Source organism: Chrysemys picta, chromosome 2 (genome assembly GCF_011386835.1).
Source record: "Chrysemys picta bellii isolate R12L10 chromosome 2, ASM1138683v2, whole genome shotgun sequence".
Lineage (NCBI taxonomy): Eukaryota > Metazoa > Chordata > Testudines > Emydidae > Chrysemys > Chrysemys picta.
Genome location: NC_088792.1, coordinates 47,106,473 through 47,126,275, shown reverse-complemented (window position 1 = coordinate 47,126,275; position 19,803 = coordinate 47,106,473). Strand labels below are relative to the sequence as shown.

Sequence of the window (19,803 nt, the reverse complement as noted above, 5' to 3'; positions counted from 1 at the left end):
CAGGTGTGGGATGATTCCCAGTGGCTGCGAAACTTTCGCATGCGTAAGAGCACTTTCATGGAACTTTGTGAGTTGCTTTCCCCTGCCCTGAAGCGCCAGAATACCAAGATGAGAGCAGCCCTCACAGTTGAGAAGCGAGTGGCGATAGCCCTGTGGAAGCTTGCAACGCCAGACAGCTACCGGTCAGTCGGGAATCAATTTGCAGTGGGTAAATCTACTGTGGGGGCTGCTGTGATCCAAGTAGCCAACGCAATCAAAGAGCTGCTGGTATCAAGGGTAGTGACTCTGGGAAACGTGCAGGTCATAGTGGATGGCTTTGCTGCAATGGGATTCCCTAACTGTGGTGAGGCGATAGACAGAACCCATATCCCTATCTTGGCACCGGAGCACCAAGCCAGTGAGTACATAAACCGCAAGGGGTACTTCTCAATGCTGCTGCAAGCACTGGTGGATCATAAGGGACGTTTCACTAACATCAACGTGGGATGGCCGGGAAAGGTACACGATGCTCGTGTCTTCAGGAACTCTGGTCTGTTTCAAAAGCTGCAGGAAGGGACTTTCTTCCCAGACCAGAAAATAACCATTGGGGATGTTGAAATGCCTATAGTTATCCTTGGGGACCCAGCCTACCCCTTAATGCCATGGCTCATGAAGCCATACATAGGCAGCCTGGACAGTAGTCAGGAGCTGTTCAACTATAGGCTGAGCAAGTGCAGAATGGTGGTAAAACGTGCATTTGGACGTTTAAAAGTGCGCTGGCGCAGTTTACTGACTCGGATAGACCTCAGCGAAACCAATATTCCCATTGTTATTACTGCTTGCTGTGTGCTCCACAATCTCTGTGAGAGTAAGAGGGAGACATTTATGGCGGGGTGGGAAGTTGAGGCAAATCGCCTGGCTGCTGATTATGCGCAGCCAGACACCAGGGCGGTTAGAAGAGCGCAGCAGGGTGCGGTGCACATCAGAGAAGTTTTAAAAACCAATTTCATGCTACGGTGTGAAAGTTATGTTTGTTTCTCCTTGATGACGCCCCCCCCCCCCCAGTTCACTCTTCTTCCCTGTAAGTTAACCACCCTTCCCTCCCCCCTTCGAGCACCGCTTGCAGAGGCAATAAAGGTATTGTTACTTCACGTTCATGCATTCTTTATTAATTCATCACACAAATAGGGGGATAATTGCCAAGGTAGCTCGGGAGGGGTGGAAGAGGAGATAAGGACAAGGACACACTGCACTTTGAAACTTTACAACTTATTGAAGGCCAGCCTTCTGTTGCTTGGGCAATCCTCTGGGGTGGCTGGTGGCCGGAGGCCTCCCCACCACGTTCTTGGGCGTCTGGGTGAGGAGCCAATGGAACTTGGGGAGGAGGGCTGTTGGTTACACAGGGGCTGTAGCGGCGGTCTGTGCTCCTGCTGCCTTTCCTGCAGCTCAACCATACTCTGGAGCATATAGTTTGATGCTCCAGCAGCCGGAGCATCGACTCTTGCCTTCTGTCAGCAAGCTGACGCCACCTATCCTCTTCAGCCCGCCACTTGCTCTCTTCAGCCCGCGATTCAGCCCGCCACCTCTCCTCATGTTCATATTGTGCTTTCCTGCACTCTGACATTGTCTGCCTCCACGCATTCTGCTGTGCTCTGTCAGCGTGGGAGGACATCTGGAGCTCTGAGAACATGTCATCCTAAGTGCGCCTTTTTCGCTTTCTAATCTTCACTAGCCTCTGCGAAGGAGAAACATTTGCAGCTGGTGGAGGAGAAGGGAGAGGTGGTATTTAAAAAGACACATTTTAGAGGACAATGGGTACACTCTTTCATGTTAAATCTTGCTGTTCACATTACACAGCACACGTGTTTTCGTTACAAGGTCGCATTTTTCCTCTTATATTGAGGGCCTGCCAGTTTGGTGTGAGAGATCACTCACGCAGTGCCAGGCAACAGAATTCGGCTTGCAGGCAGCCATGGTAAGCCACAGTCTTTTGGCTTTTTTAACCTTCATAACATGTGGGAATGGTTTCAAACAGCAGCGCCCTCATTTCACATACCAAGCAGCCATTGGGTTGGCCATTTAAAATGGGTTTGTAATGTAAAACGAGGGGCAGCGGTTTCCCAACTAACCCCCCCTCCCCCATCCAATTCTCTGGGATGATCAATAACAGCAGGGAACATTTCTGTTCAGCAGAGCAGGAACGGGCACCTCTGAACGTCCCCTTAATAAAATCACCCTATTTCAACCAGGTGATCATGAATGATATCACTCTCCTGAGGACAACAAAGAGATAAGGAATGGATGTTGTCTGCATGCCAGCAAACATCGGGACCATATGCTGCCATGCAATGATTCCAGACTACGTGCTACTGGCCTGGCATGGTAAAGTGTCCTACCATGGAGGACGGAATAATGCAGCCCTCCCCAGAAACCTTTTGCAAAGGCTTTGGGAGTACATCAAGGAGAGCTTTCTGGAGATGTCCCTGGAGAATTTCCGCTCCATCCCCATACACATTAACAGACTTTTCCAGTAGCTGTACTGGCCGCGAATGCCTGGGCAAATTAATCATTAAACATGCTTGCTTTTAAACCATGTGTAATATTTACAAAGGTACACTCACCAGAGGTCCCTTGTGTGCCCTCAGGGTCTGGGAGCACGCCTTGGGTGGGTTCGGGGGTTACTGGTTCCAGGTCCAGGGTGAAAAACATATCCTGGCTGTTGGGGAAACCGGTTTCCCCGCTTCCTTGCTGTGAGCTATCTTCCTCGTCCCCAAAACCCGCTTCCGTGTTTCATGATTCTCCATTGACGAAGTCAAAGCACAGGATTGGGGTAGTGGTGGCTGCACCCCCTAGCATGGCATGCAGCTCAGCGTAGAAGCGGCACGTCTGCGGCTCTGCCCCAGACCTTCCATTTGCCTCTCTGGTTTTGTGGTAAGCTTGCCTTAGCTCCTTAATTTTCACGCGGCACTGCTGTGCGTCCCTGTTATGGCCTCTGTCCTTCATGCCCTTTGAGACTTTTTCTAATGTTTTGGAATTTCATTTACTGCTACGGAGTTCAGCTAGCACTGATTCGTCTCCCCATATGGCGAGCAGATCCCGTACCTCCCATTCGGTCCATCCTGGAGCTCTTTTGCGATCCTGGGACTCCATCATGGTTAACTGTACTGATGAGCTCTGCGTTTTTCACCTGGGCTCTCCACCACGCTGGGCAAACAGGAAATTCAAAATTTCGCAGGCCTTTTCCTGTCTACCTGGCCAGTGCATCTGAGTTGAGAGTGCTGTCCAGAGCAGTCACAATGGAGCACTCTGGGATAGCTCCTGAAGGCCAATACTGTCAAATTGCGTCCCCGCTACCTCAAATCCAACCCGGAAAGGCCGGTTTCAGCGCTAATCCCCTCGTCGGAGGTGGACTAAAGAAATCGATTTAAAGAGCCCTTTAAGTCGAAAAAAAGGGTTTAGTCATGTGGACGGGTCCAGGCTTAACTTGGGGTACCGCTGCTAAATTCGACCTAAAATTGTAGTGTAGATCAGGTCTAAGCAAAAACGAATTAATTACGGCGGCAGCTGTATGCCGACATAATTTAGGTCAACAATTTTGTAGTGTAGACATACCCTAAGAAATTATGGTAATTTCTCTTTGAAGTTGACTGGGAACAATTAACACCTACTTTTCGGGAGTTTACATATCAGGGCTTTGGAGCTGTGCTCTGGCTCCGCTCCAGCTCCAGGCAAAAACCTGCAGCTTCACTGCTCCGGAGCTGCTCCACGCTCCAGCTCCGGGCTCCGCTACAAAGCCCTGCATACAATAACCCTGAGGTTTTAACTCTGTGTACTGCTTTCTGAAAAAGTCTTGAAAAGTCTGCCCTGCACTTCAGCAAAGAGTTAAGCTCAGGTATGAGAAGAAAGGGGATGCAATAGTTAAACATAGCATTGTCTCAGAAACTCCGGACCCCATTAGACAAATTAGAATGATCTCCTAGATTCATGCATGTTATCAGGCCACTAATTCTGATTTAGAAGGACTACTGATGAAGTCCATTGATTGCTTAAAGACTGAAGAATCCGGCCCTTTGATCAGTTTATACTACTATTTCATTTTTAAATTTAGAGAAAAACCAAGTATACAGAAATATTACATTTTTTAAGTTAGCAAATTTTGCTAACTAAATGTTTGTGTATTTCTAATAGTATTGAAAATTTAGATACCTAACTAGTTATATATTAAGACGTTTCTAACTAATGAAGTATCAGCATGGAAAAGCAGTAGGTTGTGATGGAATACTGGCTGAATTGTTAAAAAGCATAAGGGATGAAGGCTTGAAAAGCCCTTTTAGAGGTAATTTAGAATATGTTTGAGAAAAGAGAATTGCCAGATTTTACAACCTCACTCTGTATCCACATCCCCCAAATGAACACCACTAAGGATTGTAAAGATTCTACAGAACAAGCAAGCTAGTATCATATTCATGTATGTTTAAGAAAAGTTTTGTAAATGAGTTCCAATAGTTCATGGATTAGGGACCCAATCTTATGGGGTTCCAGGGGCTTCTGTATAGATTATTTAGGTTAATTTTTTTTTTATCTACCCAATGGGATTCAGTGCTTAGTCTAGAAGATACCATCAGAGATGCTTAGTTTTGCAGTTCTCAAACTGTGGATTTGTGTCTCCAGAGATAACATGCTTATTAACAGCAAAAATGTTTTCAAATAAATAAATTAATATGTAGAGGTGAGAAATAGCAGACCTCAACCCTCTGCAAATTTGTGTACACAGAGTCAATCCCTTACCTCTCTCTAAAAGTACAAAGTTTCAAAAAGTTGAATGAATAGAAGATTGTTGGGGGTGAAATAGATCTGGACAAGGATAGAAGTCTGGAGATAAATGCGAGAAGGGACAGACAGGCAGTAGAAACAAAAGTGAAACTGTTTGAGCAGCATATTCCAGAAGACTTGCGGTCTTTCGGAGTGTAGCCTTCATTGATTTCAAATCTACCATACCATTCTCTCACTAGAAGGGAAAACCTATAATGGCAGCAGGCTGTAAAAGAGACCCAGTTTGGGAATATTTTAATGAAGTTCCTCTACATGTGGGTAAAACAGGCATGCGTGCAAAATGCAAACAGTGCAACAAAGAAATGCAAGGCCTGGTTGCCCGAATGAAAGAAGATCATGAGAAGTGTTCCTTCTCAGGAGGAAGCTGCGTTGAAGATGATGAAAGGAACATGTCTGAACATGCAGGATCTTCAGGTTGGTAAACTTTTTAATTTCATACTTCTTTCTTAAGGACTGTCTGTCTTCCTTCTGGATTATTCTTGAATTCTCATGTTTGAGCAAAAAATATAGTTGTTACTCTATGGTATTATCATTTTAAATGAAGTTGTGATAAAAAATAAATAGCTGAAATAGATCTTCCTTTTACAATTTCACCTTTAAAGTAGTACTGAGTGTCAGTGAATGGAATGAGTAATACTAAATGAGCAGTATGGTAATAATAATTAAATAACTGCACTGACTTATTTTGTTTAGGAGAATCCATCCTCAACATACAGGATTCTGAAGACTATCCACCTTCAAGATCACCATCATTTTCTATAGTTTCAGTTATCTGCCAATGATAGCATTTCAGTCACATCATGTATGTCACATAGCCACAGTATAGCACCTGTAGCAAAAAGAAAAGAAAAAAATCTCCATCATCCAGAAACAACCACAGAAAAGTTTGTGATAAGAACTAGCAGATTTCAAAAAGAGGTAATTGATGAAAAAATTGCCCAGTTTGTTTATGCAACAAACTCTCCTTTCTGTATGATTGAGAACCCACCACTTCATTAACATGGTTCAATCATTAAGACAAGGATACAGTCCACCCAAAAGAGCAGATGTCACAGGCAAATTGCTGGATAAAGTGTATGAAAGAGAAATTGAGCAGTATGCAAAAGGTCTAGAGGGTAAAATTGTTAACCTGAGTCTTGATGGGTGGAGCAATATCCACAATGACCCTGTTGTATGTGCTTGTGTGACAACAGAAGAAGGGAATATCTTCCTTACAGAAACAATTGATACACCAGGAAATGCACACACAGCAGAATACTTACAAGAAGTAGCAGTAAAAGCTATAACAAACTGTGAAAAAAAATTCAAATGTCGAGTACGCAGCTTGGTCACAGACAATGCTTCAAATGTATCCAAGATGAGAAGAAATTATTTAGAAGAGAGTGAAGAGAGTCCCAAGCAAATAACATACAGTTGCAGTGCTCATTTGATGCACCTTCTAGTCAAAGACTTCAGTGTTCCAGAAATAAAGGATAATGTTAAAATTGCAAAATACTTCCATAACAACCACTTTGCAGCAGCTGCTCTGAAAAAAATGGGAGGAACCAAGCTAACTCTCCCACAAGACGTGCAATGGAACTCAGTAGTGGACTGTTTTGAGCACTATATCAAGAACTGGCCTAATCTGATGACATCTTGTGAACAAAGTCATGAAAAAAAATAGATGGTACTGTCAGAGCCAAAATTTTCAACATTGGGCTTAAGAGAAATGTTGGACACCCTGAAGCCTATTTCTGTAGCCTTGCACAAAATGCAGGGAAATAGCTGTTTTATTGCTGATGCTGGTGAAATTTGGAAGGAACTGAGTGAGATCTTAAAAGAGAAATATGCAATGAGAGAGTTAAATTACAAGCATTAAAAAATGAATGGGACAAGCACTATCTCCAGCTCATTTTCTTGCAAATATTCTCCATACTTGGTACCAGGGTCAAATCTTAACTGCTGAAGAAAATGAGTTGGCTATGACATGGACATCCAGCAATCATTCCTCCATAATGCCAACTATAATAAACTTCAGAGCTAAGGGTGAACCATTCAAGAAACATATTTGCTCATGATGTTTTAAAGAAAGTCACACCAGTGAACTGGTGGAAGTCACTTAAACACTTGGATTCAGAGACTGTTGAAGTGATAATCTCACTTTTAACAGCAGTAGCTTCTTCTGCCAGTGTAGAAAGAATATTTTCTTCCTTTGGACTAATTAATTCCAAACTAAGAAATCGTTTGGGACCCGAAAAAGCAGGAAAGTTTGTTTTTCTCTTCCAGATTCTGAACAAACAGGAAAATGAAGACGACCGACTGAGCTGCAGAAGTCAATATTTTAAGTTTCTCATGTTGACTTGGCTGACAGAGACGATTTAATTTTTATTTTTTTAAATTTCGTTTATCTATTTTAGTTAAAAACAACTTTAACAAAAACAAACTTGATTTTAAAAAACTTGAACATTTAACTAAATTCATATGCTTGTTTTGTTAAAAAAATTATATGTTTGCTGTTGAAGAAAAAAATCCAGAATACATAACATTGTTGTTTTAGTTAAATAAAATAATGTAAATGTCTGTCTGGTTATGTTCTCGTACTAATACAGCATGGCAAGAAAATCCTCCAAATATTAATGATTAACCTGTTGAATTGGAGATAGTTCACCTCCCAAGGACTTCATAAATACACCTCTACCCCAATATAATGCGACCCGATATAACACGAATTCGGATATAACACGGTAAAGCAGCGCTCCAGAGGGATGGGGGTGGGGGGCTGCGCACTCCAGTGGATCAAAGCAAGTTCAATATAATGCCGTTTCATCTATAACGCGGTAAGATTTTTTGGCTCCCGAGGACAGTGGTATATCGGGATAGATGTGTATCTGCTTCAATTACCTTTGGTAAATGAAATAACCAAACAATCACTCGTTTTCTGATACAGCTGTAAAACTAATCTGAAAAGTTTTCAAAATAAATCACTTTAAAAATGTATAGTGTGTACCTTCTAAAAATGAAACCTACATCTATCTCTGAGGTGTGACAAATATGTATAAAAGTTATACCAACCAACAAGAATGCACTTTTATGTAGAAATTCATGATTAAATCGAGTCTTCCTGACTAGTGATTTAAATCAAATCCACCCTGCTCTTAAGTGTCCAATTCAGGTGGACACACTGAACGGAGCTCACAGTGTGAATCAGGGATGCTGACAGCTCAGAGGTTCAGTCCCAGGAGGCAGTGAAGCAAAGTAGCTTACCCTAGTGAAAGTGTGTAACCTTAAGGGGGCTGACACACTGAAGAGGTCCTCCCAGGGACTGTTCCAGAGCTGTTCAAGAGCACTGGACCTGTGGATCTGTGACACTACATAGAATCACTTTGTCAGTAATATGTTATGCTTTACTGTCACTAATGTCAAACAAGCATTAATCAAGTTTTTGTTATCAACAGCAGTATATTCTGACCACTATATCAGAGTTCTTTTTCTATGGCCACTTATTTCCAACCATCAATTGATGGAGATGATCATCAGAAATTTTCTTTAATAAGTACAGTGAAAGTGGTGTTTTGGTCCAAGTAAAAGCCAATTACAAAGAACATCAGGATCCAAGGATTATACTGATGAATCACCACTATCCATGGAACTGCATACTCAAATGTAGCATCTGCTAAAACTAATGCCCAATATGTTGTTTATCTCTTAAACCTATGAAACGATGTACAAGTCTCTCTTTTACAGACGCCTACTGAAATTAATTCTTTTTGATCTCACAAAATTATAAACACAATAAGATTTTAAACTAGGGCAATATAAATGTCTTTTCAAATTCACAGATTCTATTTATTTGTGTTCTCTTCACCAAAAACAGCCACTTATTTAGTAATAAAAAGAGATCTGAGCCTTGCAGTTCAAAGGTGGATGGATATGAACTAGGTATTGACAGACTGAGTTTCTAAGAAGTCAGTCAACTAATTTGGCAAAAGGGACAGAAGTCATCTGCTGAAGAGAAAGCTGGGAGGATAATTTCATGGAAATTTTCAACTGGACACACTTCCACACTAAAACAAAAAGCTAAAATCTCCATAATTCAAGAAAATGATACAAAAATATATGTATTAAAGATTTAAGTTTTTGCATGTGCAACATCATATAAGTAACATAAATCAAGAAATTTTCAATAGAACAAGAAAAAAATCCACCAGTGTTTCAAAGTTACCTAATGAAGATAATAGATTCATATGTCAGAGTTGTTTTGGCCAAGTACTGAGTGATTTTCCCTGCCAGTTGTCACTAACCATGCCAGTTACCAAGAGCTCCTCTTGAAACTTTTCTTTTTCCTCTCAGTTCTGCTCAGGAAGTATGTAACAACAAAAATTTAGAGAGGAAGGATGGTCTAGGAAGGAATGGTCATCCTGTGGTTAAGCAGTGAATGGCATGGTGTTTTCCAGCAGTGGTTATTACAGAGTCAAATCCTGGTTTTTACTGCCCCAGAAAAAAAGTTTTTAAAATAAAAAAGGACTTAAATACACGTAATTTTAGTTACATATTCAAGTTGGGGTTGCATAAAGCAGTAGATTCAGAGTTGAATGAATAAAAAGCAAAACTGTAGTGGGTATAATACTAATTTATGTAATTATAGTATTGAACATCAGAATGTCTATGTATTTTGGTTTGGTATTTTCTTAAGTAAGTTACACGTAATGACTCATTTCAGTTTTCAATATTATATACATGAAAGTCACAAATATTCGATTATGTGAATGTGACAAGAATGCAGAGTTGTTGGCCTGAAGCATGAAGCAATCAGAAGTATGCAGAGTTTCAGACTGCCAATCCATGTCCATTTGGCCGTGTAGCGTTCTGTAGCAGAAGACCAACTTTGATGCAGTGAATAGACCAGACCTATTCCTCAGTTTTGAATGGATGAATCTTTTCAAACTTTGGATACATTCTATACTTGCTGAACCTGCTGGACACTGATACAATTATTTCCCCCAGATTCCTGGTTGAAATTGGGTTTAAGCCAATATATATCAGTGCCCTGTCCTAAACTAGTTTTTCCATGGGAAATCGCGGATATAGAATTATTCTACTTAACTGCTAGGGGGCAAATTTGTCACGTACACATGGGAGAAAGGAGGACAAAATACAGTGTCAGCTATAGGTAGTCAGGCAGTTCCTTCAAGAGGAAATGTAGCCAAACTCCAAACCTGGAGACAATGGACCTTTCTGTGCCTGCGTCCTGTAGATAGCTAACCGCTTGGTTTGCAAAATAAGCAAGGAGGAGGGGGCAAGTAGATGAACAATAAGGGGTTATAAGAGGGGCAGATACATGTAGCTTGCTAATTATAAATGGTAATGATAGCAAATTTTGGCCAATCATAGAGCGATAGATTATCATAAGCAACTGCATATAATGCTTTGGTGTAAGTGTTTTCTTTGTTCTTGCTGACTCACGAGCTCGAACCCAATTGCAATTGAAATAAATGGATCGCCCCACCCAGGGCTCCTTGCTTGATTAGCTGTGTCTGTCTCTCCTTATTCCTCAGCTGGAACGGACAGAAATTTCTATGACATCGCCAACTCTGGAAATGGGACAAGATGTCTGAAGAGGGGAGACATTTTGTCCTTCCTCCTCTAAAACTTCAGGATACAATACTCAGGTCCCCATTTACATGGTAACAACACAGGTGACCTGAACCACTTTACACATTACAGAACACTTGTCTCAACCAAATCCCAAAAATTAAAAAAAAAGGGAAAAATAAATATTTCCTGATCCCAAAACACTGGAAAAGATACTGAACTCAGCATGGCTACTCCCTCAAGAGAAAAGATGCATCTCTCAAAAATTATGCCAAATTCAACCTGGAAGCTCACAAGATTTGTTCTATCCTAGATACCATTCTCTGTATAACACCTTAGCCAGGACTACTCACACTCCAAGAAGTTCCTGATCCCCATCAGTCAGAGAGATACCATGGTTTGAACATCAGTCTGCACAGACCTCTTCCCAACCCACCACTCATATAAGCCCCAGAAATAGTAGTCACCAAGACAGCTGGAAAAGGAATCGGGGGAGGGGGGGGGGGGGGAGAAATTGGCCAAGATGGTCTTACACTTTCTGTGCAATACTGCTTATGATGATATAACATTTTTGGTCACATCTTTCTTATGCCACACATTGGCAATCTCACTGAAGTTCCCTTTGATGATATTAATTTGCTTGGAGATGCCCTAGTAAAATGTCTGAAAGATTTATCAGAACTCAAGAAGATAATTCTGCAATATACATCCTTCAGGAAGTCACGTAGGAGTTGCATTCTTATTTGATACAACAGGAATTTTCAGGCTAGGCAGAATCACCTGAACCATCATCTTTTTAATTCAACTGGAAGCAGCACATACTTCCCTAGTAAATAGTAACTAGTTAACCAAGACCCTCTTGTGGAGGCTTCTCAGCCAGACAGTGAACACATTTGCCAGCCCAAGACTTTGTTCTTGCAGTGTTTTCACCTCCAGGTGGGTTGGTATTATCACTGAAAGATGGACACTGGAGAAATTTTTTTAAAAAGCACCTTTTGTTCAACTTCCCCCATCCTTCCTCTTATCCATATGGAAACTTTTCCTATAGAATGTCATCCCTGCTATTCATTCAAAGAGAGAAAGTTATTTCTCCTCCAGATCCTTCACAGCTCCTAAATGAGGTGCCCGGTGTTGTAGAACTCTGTTCTAAATCTGTCACTAAGAAAAACTCATTTCCAGATGGAAACCTTTGCTCTTCTGATCAAGAAAGTAGTCCCACAGGACTTTCTCAGATCTGCTGATCTCCCTCAATATCCCCAACGTCCCTGCCACCAAAACTTCCTCCACTTCAGTCCAGGACCAAAGCTAACAGATACAAGTAATGCACTTTGGTCATTCTTCTTCACCTTGTGTATTCACAAGATATTTATCAAAGTAATAATGAGCCTGAGAAAAGAAGGCATAAAGGTCTGTCATTACTTGGAAAGCTTCCTGGTAAAATTGCCAACATCCAAAGTCACAGCACATCGTACACAGCAAACTGTCATATCCTCTGACATACAGAAATGAAGTCTCTAAATCAGAGCCATCCACAATCAAGGCAAAGCTGAGTGGCTCAGCAAAAGACTGGAAACAATATTGTCAGAAAATCATTGAGTAGATGGCATCCAAATGCTTTCTTCACTAATTGGATCTAGTCACGGTAAAGAAAAAAAAATCGTCCCCCATTTTCTCCTCATAACACTGAAATCCACAAGAATTTAACAAGAATCTGCTCAAATTTCTCTGGACAGGTTTTAAGTCTTCTCTTTAGTACCTTTAACCTAATTAAAAAAAAATTGTCCAGAAAAAAAAAAAAAATCTATCCCCACATGCTAATTTACACAATTTTGTGTTTATTTACTGGAAAGACCAAATGAGACTCAGGGTGTTCACACTGCTTTTGGGACCACTGAAAGTTTCATAATACAATTTTGGTAACTTAAGGGTGGGGAGGGGGAGAGGCCAGGTTTGGTCAAACTTGCTTACTCTAATGTCAAAACCCTAGTTATGGCTGACTAAACACTCTACTAAAATAAATAGGGCAGCTTACATTTATGGGTAGGCAATCAATGCAATTGGCTGCAGATCAAACAAAACAACAATGTATTGATTGCCAGATTGAACGCTAATAGAACTAAGCATTCTGGAGGTAATTTCTACATTTTATTTATTGATTTTAGCATTTAAAGAAAGGAATACATCAACTCAGAGCTTTGCTTGCCAGAAAGGAATACAAAAATATAAGCCATTCAAACATCTTAAAATATATTCTCATTGAGTCAGCTGAACACAAAAATAAGATCAAGTATCTCGGCAAAATTTTTAAATGATCTAAACAAGTATAAGTCCCATTTACTTTATCCTCCACTTGGAAGAGGGGAAAAAGAAGAGACATGAAGAGATAAGGATGCAGAAATAAAAGTTGGCTACTGCAAGAGGTTCTTTCTGAGTCTGTCAATTATTTTAGTTTTTTCAAGTAATATCAATAATTGTAACAACTGAAACCAGGCCATATTGCATAACTAGTGTGAAGTGGACTTAGAGTGGCTGGAGATGGCAGAGGAATTCTCCACTGACGTAAGTCTGGTGAGGGCAGCTCCACCTCCTATGCCAGCAGTTCCTACCACTCTTGCCATAACAGGAGGGGCGACACTGGCAGACCCGGTGCCAGCTTACGCCAAAGGTGTCAGCTGAGAACTGTCAGACTCTCAGCTGGAAACCAGGCCAATTCACTTGTGTATAAGTACAGATACAAGTGATTGTTAAATGTACAAGAATATTTGGTGTTTAAACTTCATGAAAACTAATGGGATGTTACATGCATGTGTTTCTACTTATCTGTATCCTGTTATAATGTACTAGCAAACATTTATATTGTAACTAAAATAACCCTCAAACAACAAAGAAAGAAGCCTTATGTAATGCAAATGAAGAACTTTAACAAGAAAACGCTAATTCCTGCATATTTGGAGGCACATGGTCATTTTGCCGGATGATCAGAGATCAAAGCCTCTAAATGTGCTCCTCTCTCTTTGCCAACCAAAGAAAGCGCCCACGTGGGTAGTGACCCTGTCAGTTTGTTTTTTGAGACAATAAAAGCTGTAAATATGGATTCAGGAAAAGAACCTTCATCTCTGGACTGTTTGGATTCTAACAGGACAGAATGAAAAGTGAGAAGATTCCAGGTAGCCTCGAGAGACTTTTGGGAAACGCAGATTACCACATCACTGCCACCATTTGGAATTATAGACCTTGATTTACCTGTATATATATTTTACCTGCTTTAACATCTCAATAACTCATTTCTTTTCTTAACTAATAAACCTTTAGTTAGTTTACTATAGAATTGGTTACCAGCATTGTCTTTGGTGTGAGATCTAGGATGCAACCTGATCTGGGTAAGAGACTGGTCTCTTGGGACTGGGAGTAACCTGGAATGTGTATGATTTTTGGTGTGACCATTTATCACAGTCCAGCTTGCCTGTCTAAAGGGACTGTCTCTGACTCCATTATAAGACTACTGTAGTACTTTGGGAGTTCACATTTAGTACTGGGTTTGTGAAATCTAATTATAGAATATACCACCAGTTTGGGGTGTCTGCCCTGAAGTAGGCACTCATGGTCACAAGCCACTCCAGGCAGCATGACATCAGCGCATTCTGGGGACAATGTGCGTGCCGGACAGGAAGGAGATGTAGTGGAGAGTGAAGCGCCACTATGTATGGTCTTCCTCTAGTATAAACTCCCTGAGGATGCCAGCAGCCTAAAATTAGGGCTGCCCTGTGCAGTCCTAACTTGCATCTGGCCTTGTGGCTCTGAATCAAGGAGCTGCAACTGACTTCCTGCAGATTCACCTTCCCTCAACATTCAAGTGCAGCTCAGCCAGATTGGAGAATCTGCGCCAAGATCTTTAAGTACCTTATATGTATGCTACTCAAAAGTATCAAATTACTGCTTAAAAAAGTAACTCCATACCACTAATTGAAAGTTACAGTTTACAAAGACTGCATATATTCTTACATGGCAATATATAATAATAAAATAAATTAATGTAATCCAGTCAAAGGTATTCCCAAACCATTTAACTACATAACCAGATTCAAGTTTCAGTTTAGTGTATACCCATCAGTTAAGCTATAACGTACAAGTTTCATTCAACTATACATAACCAATAACCAGTTTCAAGTTTCATCTGGTTCAGAAGCATGTGGCTTCAGAATTGCACTAAATTCCATTCACATCCAATGGGAGTTGTAGGTGTTCAACATCTCTGAAAATGAGGCCACTTTTATTTGAGTGCTAATGTTAGGACATGCAAATCTGAGATTTTAGATTTAGAAGCTTCTTTGAAAATCTGGCCCTGGATATTATGGACCAAATAGGTGTTATTTATTGTCTAATTTCATTACTTGCAATTAATAATTGAATTAACTGCAAGCTAGTATCCTGAATCCTCTTGATACCGAAGCATTAGATCCCATTTTATTGAAAGAATTTCTTAACCTATAACCACTACTTTTGTCATTCACTCACTTGTTTCAGACAATGTCCTCCTTCACCTCTGTGGATATATATTCAAGGAGACTTTTTCCCCCTAAAATGTAATTACAGTAGAACCTCAGAGTTATGAACACCAGTGTTACGAACTGACCAGCCAAGGAAGGAAGGAAGGAAGGAAGGAAGGAAAAGCAAATACAGTACAGTATTGAGTTAAATGTAAACTACTAAAAAAATAAAGAGAAAGTTTAAAAAAAATTGGCAAGATAAAGAAACTGCTTGTTTTATTTGAATTAAGATGGCTAAAAGCAACATTTTTCTTCATAGTAAAGTTTCAAAGCTGAATTAAGTCAATGTTCAGTTGTAAACTTTAGAAAGAACAATCATAACGTTTCATTCAGAGTTACAAACATTTCAGAGTTATGAACAATGTCCATTCCCAACATTCCCAAGGGGTTCGTAACTCTGAGGTTCTATTGTATGTCAGAATCCTCTTCAGTATTTATCAAGCTAAGTAGCCTCAGGTTACAAACACAGATTTGACTTTTCCCAATAATTGAATCTTTTTAATGTAGGATCTTTCTTTCCTTGGTAAAAATCTTTGGTAAACTAGATAGCAGAAAAAGACCCCAATGTGCTTTTCTAGGGTTGCCATTACCTGCACCATCTTACTTTCCATGTACTCCAATCTGACTTCCTGACCACTGAACCCACAGAAGGAGCTAGTCAAATCTGGATTTAAATTTGATTAAATATTTGGTTTACCTACTTAATGGAGCAACTACTGAACTCCTGTAAGTTTGAGAATAACAATGTGTACTTCACACCAAATAAAACACAGATAGAGACAATAGAATTTAGTTAATACTTATGTCGTTAAAAAGTAGAGCAGATATATAAAGGATTCAGGGTGCTGGTCTGCACTTGGTGGGGTTATTAATTGCAAGTGATGCAATTAAACATGTAATAAATGAATTTATGAGAGCTGCTTTGTCCCAAATATATTGTGCTCTAAGTCCTGTGTATGAAACTCTGTCCAAAGAGCATTAAACTTGATCAAGATACAGCACAACGCTGGAGCAGATCGGGACAGAGAGTCTGTAGAATGAACCAAGTTGATGCAGGGAAAGTCTTCCCACATTACTATTTTTTTGTCCTTTGACATATTGCTGTTTCATCAGGGAAACAGTTCAAAGCAAAAACAAAAAACTCCATGAAAAAAGAACAAACTTCTACAACTGACAGTTTGGAGAAAACGTGTCCAGTGCCATCATGGCGCCAATCCCACTTCCATCCCTCATTTTAACTGACAGTTTGAGAGAATTTTCCAGCCAGTGAGTAAAGGATTATGCTGAACTGTTCTCTTGCTAGACATCTGAAAATAAAAGCACCTCACTCATTACTCAGCTAGAGTCCTATAATTATATTATAAAGCAGTTTACAAATAGGTACTGGCTTCACTTTTAAACTAAAACAAAAATATAGATGTCTTAGTTCAACTCTTCCTCACCATTTCAAGTCTATATGTTAAAAATGCAACAATGTTTGCCCAAGACAGTTTTACATGTAGTTCTAGGTGTGGAACTTTAAATCAGTTAAGCATTCTAGCTGGCTGAGTATCCTTTACAGTATTATAGTCAAGAGAGCTAGATTTATTTTATTTTATATTTTTAGCTTTTTAAAGCCACTTGGTGCCACTTATACAGTGCAAAATGTCCTTAATAGACTGGAGAATCCAGATCCTTGTCATGTTTGAAATTTTAATATTGCTTGAGAAACTGAAATAACTGACTTCTTTATTTTTAAAAATAGAGCACAGTCTGTAAATATTGCTAAGCCAACCTTTCACTATGGAGTATTTCAATGCCATATAATTCCTAATGTGACCCACTGATTCAATAGTAATTTTTCTGGAGCATACTATTTTTTCTGATCCATTTCACCTCCATACCAACCTCTCCCTTAGACATCTTTATAAGCTCCATGATTTTGCTCATTTTACAGACACTGAGCCTGGTCTCTGAATTTGATTGATCAAGATTAACGTGTTCTACTCATTGAAATACTTAATGCTATTTGCTGTGTTTGTCTGGAGAAGGGAGCCTACCCCTTTTATTCTGGTAGCTGGATATAATGTTCTCTAGATTGTTTACATTAACATAGTGGTTTCTTAAGTGTTCAGAAATAATTTTCCATTATTCAGCAGATGTGTATTAATAGTTATACAATAACTACTCCTCTCACAGAAAATATCAAGCAATAAAGCTTGAAATGAAGGTGAGTGAAAAGATGACATATATGCACAAGATACAACAAACCCCATAGGGGTCTATGAGAAATTTTAATAGACATGCTACATAGGTGAAATGCCAATATGCTGAAACAGAGGCAGAAGTTAGCATGACTATACATGTCTATTTTTAAAAAACAATTAATCAAAGCAAAAACATACCACATGATGAACATAGTATGGACCTCCAGTAATTGAAAAGATCTTCAAATACAAATTACCTAAAATGCATTTATTTTTGGCGATTATTTCCCAGCAGTAAATGAAAAAACATTTCAATGTTCAAAGAATTCTCTCATCTCCACAATTTCCAGTACCTACCCTTCTTATAAAACTGGACTTGAGGGGTAACTACTTTTTCCTTTTTTACAATTTATTTTATAGGCAGGCATACACTAAAGTCCAATTCCTTCTAAACCAGACTAATTTTTAGATAGAAAAGGCTACATTTCTTTATAGTACTCCCCTCAAAGATGATTTTCAGCCTTCGAGTGTTGCATAGAAATTGGCAAAGTACGCTCTCCAAGTACGTTCAACCAACATACTCTTACCAAGATTAAAAGCTCATATATATTAAGGGCCAGATTTTAGGCAGTGGAACTCCGTTTCCGTGGGAGAAATTTTGCACCAGAAAACAACTGCACCTAAAAGCTTAAATATTTGTAGCAAGATATATCATTGACAATGTGTGTTCAGAAATCATGTGTTCTAATTACCAGTATTACATCCAGAATTCATTGTGTGCACAAAAGGCCAGGCAGACAATCGTACATGCAAAGTAAGAAGTCTGGCTGAATATCTGGGCCCTAAAAAGCATCTCAAACCAGCCTTTCAGTTTGACTCTGAGAAGCTCATTTTACAGTACTTGGGTAGTGCACAAACAGAAAAGGTCTTTTGTAACATCTGCAGTGGTATTCTAGGTTTCTTGATTTGTAGTTGATTTTCTGAATTAAGGAAACTCACCTTTTAGAGATCTACTAATTGTGAGGTCAGCACAATCACTGTTAGTCAACTGATTTAGGCATGGCAAAACTGGCATTTAATCCTATTTCAGACAGAAGCAAAAAAGAATTAAATCAGGAACAAGCCTCTGGATCCTTGTTTGAGGAGAGATTACTTTTCTACTCCTCCTACTAGCTGCTTTTTTAAGTAAAAACTTATTTGATAATGTACTATACTGTCCATATATTGAGCATCACGCTGAGCAGCAATACCAAAAAGGCTTTTTTGGTTTTGGTGGAGCCTACTCAGGAAAGAAATCTAAGCTTTTAAAAGTATGAAAGTGGCAATGGAGACTTACCCTTTAGAGATCCAAATTCAAAAATGGCTATGACATGTTATAAAATAAAAGAATCATCAAAATGTAAGGGGACCCTGCAACATATTTGTTCCACACATCCCTAATTATTTTCAGGATGGTACTGCTCTCTCATGCAGACATCAGACAGCTCCATACAATTTAAAGGAGATGGGGAAGGCAGAGAACAGAATGTTAACATTTGTTTCTGATGGTCATGTGGCTCTCTTAATAAGGCCTACAATGAATATCATGACACTACAGCGAAACAATCCTCCTGTAAATTTCATCCTCTACTATACATCAGGCTGGAATAGTGGAGTTATTTATAAGTACTTTAAGCTGACAACTGAACATAGGCCAAACAGAATGAGGAAAAAAACAGCAAATTAGGTGGCAAAGAGAAGTCCTATTAGTTCAGTCTCCCCAAATTCATATATTTTAAGACCAGAAGGGACCATTATGATGATCTAGTTTGACCTTCTGTATAATACAAGCCAGAGAACCTCATCCAATAATTCCTGCATCAAACCAATAACTTCTGTTTAAACTACAGTGTACCTTTTAGAAAGAGATCCAGACTTGATTTAAAGATGGATTTGGTGGATTCTCCACAACTTGCAAAGTTGCAATGGTTAGTTATCCTCACTGTTAAAATTTTGCCCATTATTTCAAGCCTGAATTTATCTAGTTTCTAACCATTGCCTTTTTCTTCTAAATTAAAGAACTGCCAACAATCAGAAATCTTTTTCCCTGTAGGTCAGTGGTGGGCAACCCACAGCCTGTCAGGGTAATCCATCCGCAGGTATGGCCGCCTGCAGGTCCCAGTGGCTGCGGTTTGCCATTCCCGGCCAATGGGAGCTGCAGGTTGCCCACCACTGCTGTAGGTGCTTGTTGACTATTATCAAATCACCCCTTAACTTTATTTTACTTAGTTTATCCAAGAGAAGTCTCTCACTATAAGGCATGTTTTGTAGATCCTAAATCATCTTTGTAGCTATTTGCTCAATCCTTTACAATTTATCAGCATCCAATGACTCCAGAACTCCAGACATAGTAATGGACTCACTAATGTCATCTATTGCACTATACCATTAAGTGGATCCTGGGAATGATTGGCAGATATTGTACTAGTCCAAGAATTTTTTTTTTTTTTTTTACATTCAATAAAAATGGTACTTCAGGTGATGGCACACCAAAGCAGTCACAATGGTAGGCAGACTCATCAATTCAAAGCAATAAGTCTAAGATATATAATCCTGACTACTTCACTAATATGCTCTAATTTTTAGAATGCCCTTTTCTCTTATATGCCTTTCTTTTTTCCAGGATTTTTCTTAGATCCACCTATTTG

The 19,803-nt window shown here is 39.6% G+C and overlaps 1 protein-coding gene across 9 annotated transcripts in view; it reads right to left on the bottom strand.

The window, feature by feature from the left end:
• The window catches only part of ANKIB1 (ankyrin repeat and IBR domain containing 1), a 176,113-nt gene that overhangs the window by 118,397 nt on the left and 37,913 nt on the right, over nucleotides 1-19,803 (bottom strand). The window contains exon 2 of one of the 9 annotated variants that reach the window (XM_065583069.1): nucleotides 18,116-18,197. The exons of the other annotated variants lie outside the window; for them this stretch is intronic. The gene's annotated coding sequence lies outside the window, so the exon portion shown is untranslated. The remainder of the gene's footprint in view (nucleotides 1-18,115; nucleotides 18,198-19,803) is intronic. 9 annotated transcript variants of the gene reach the window in all.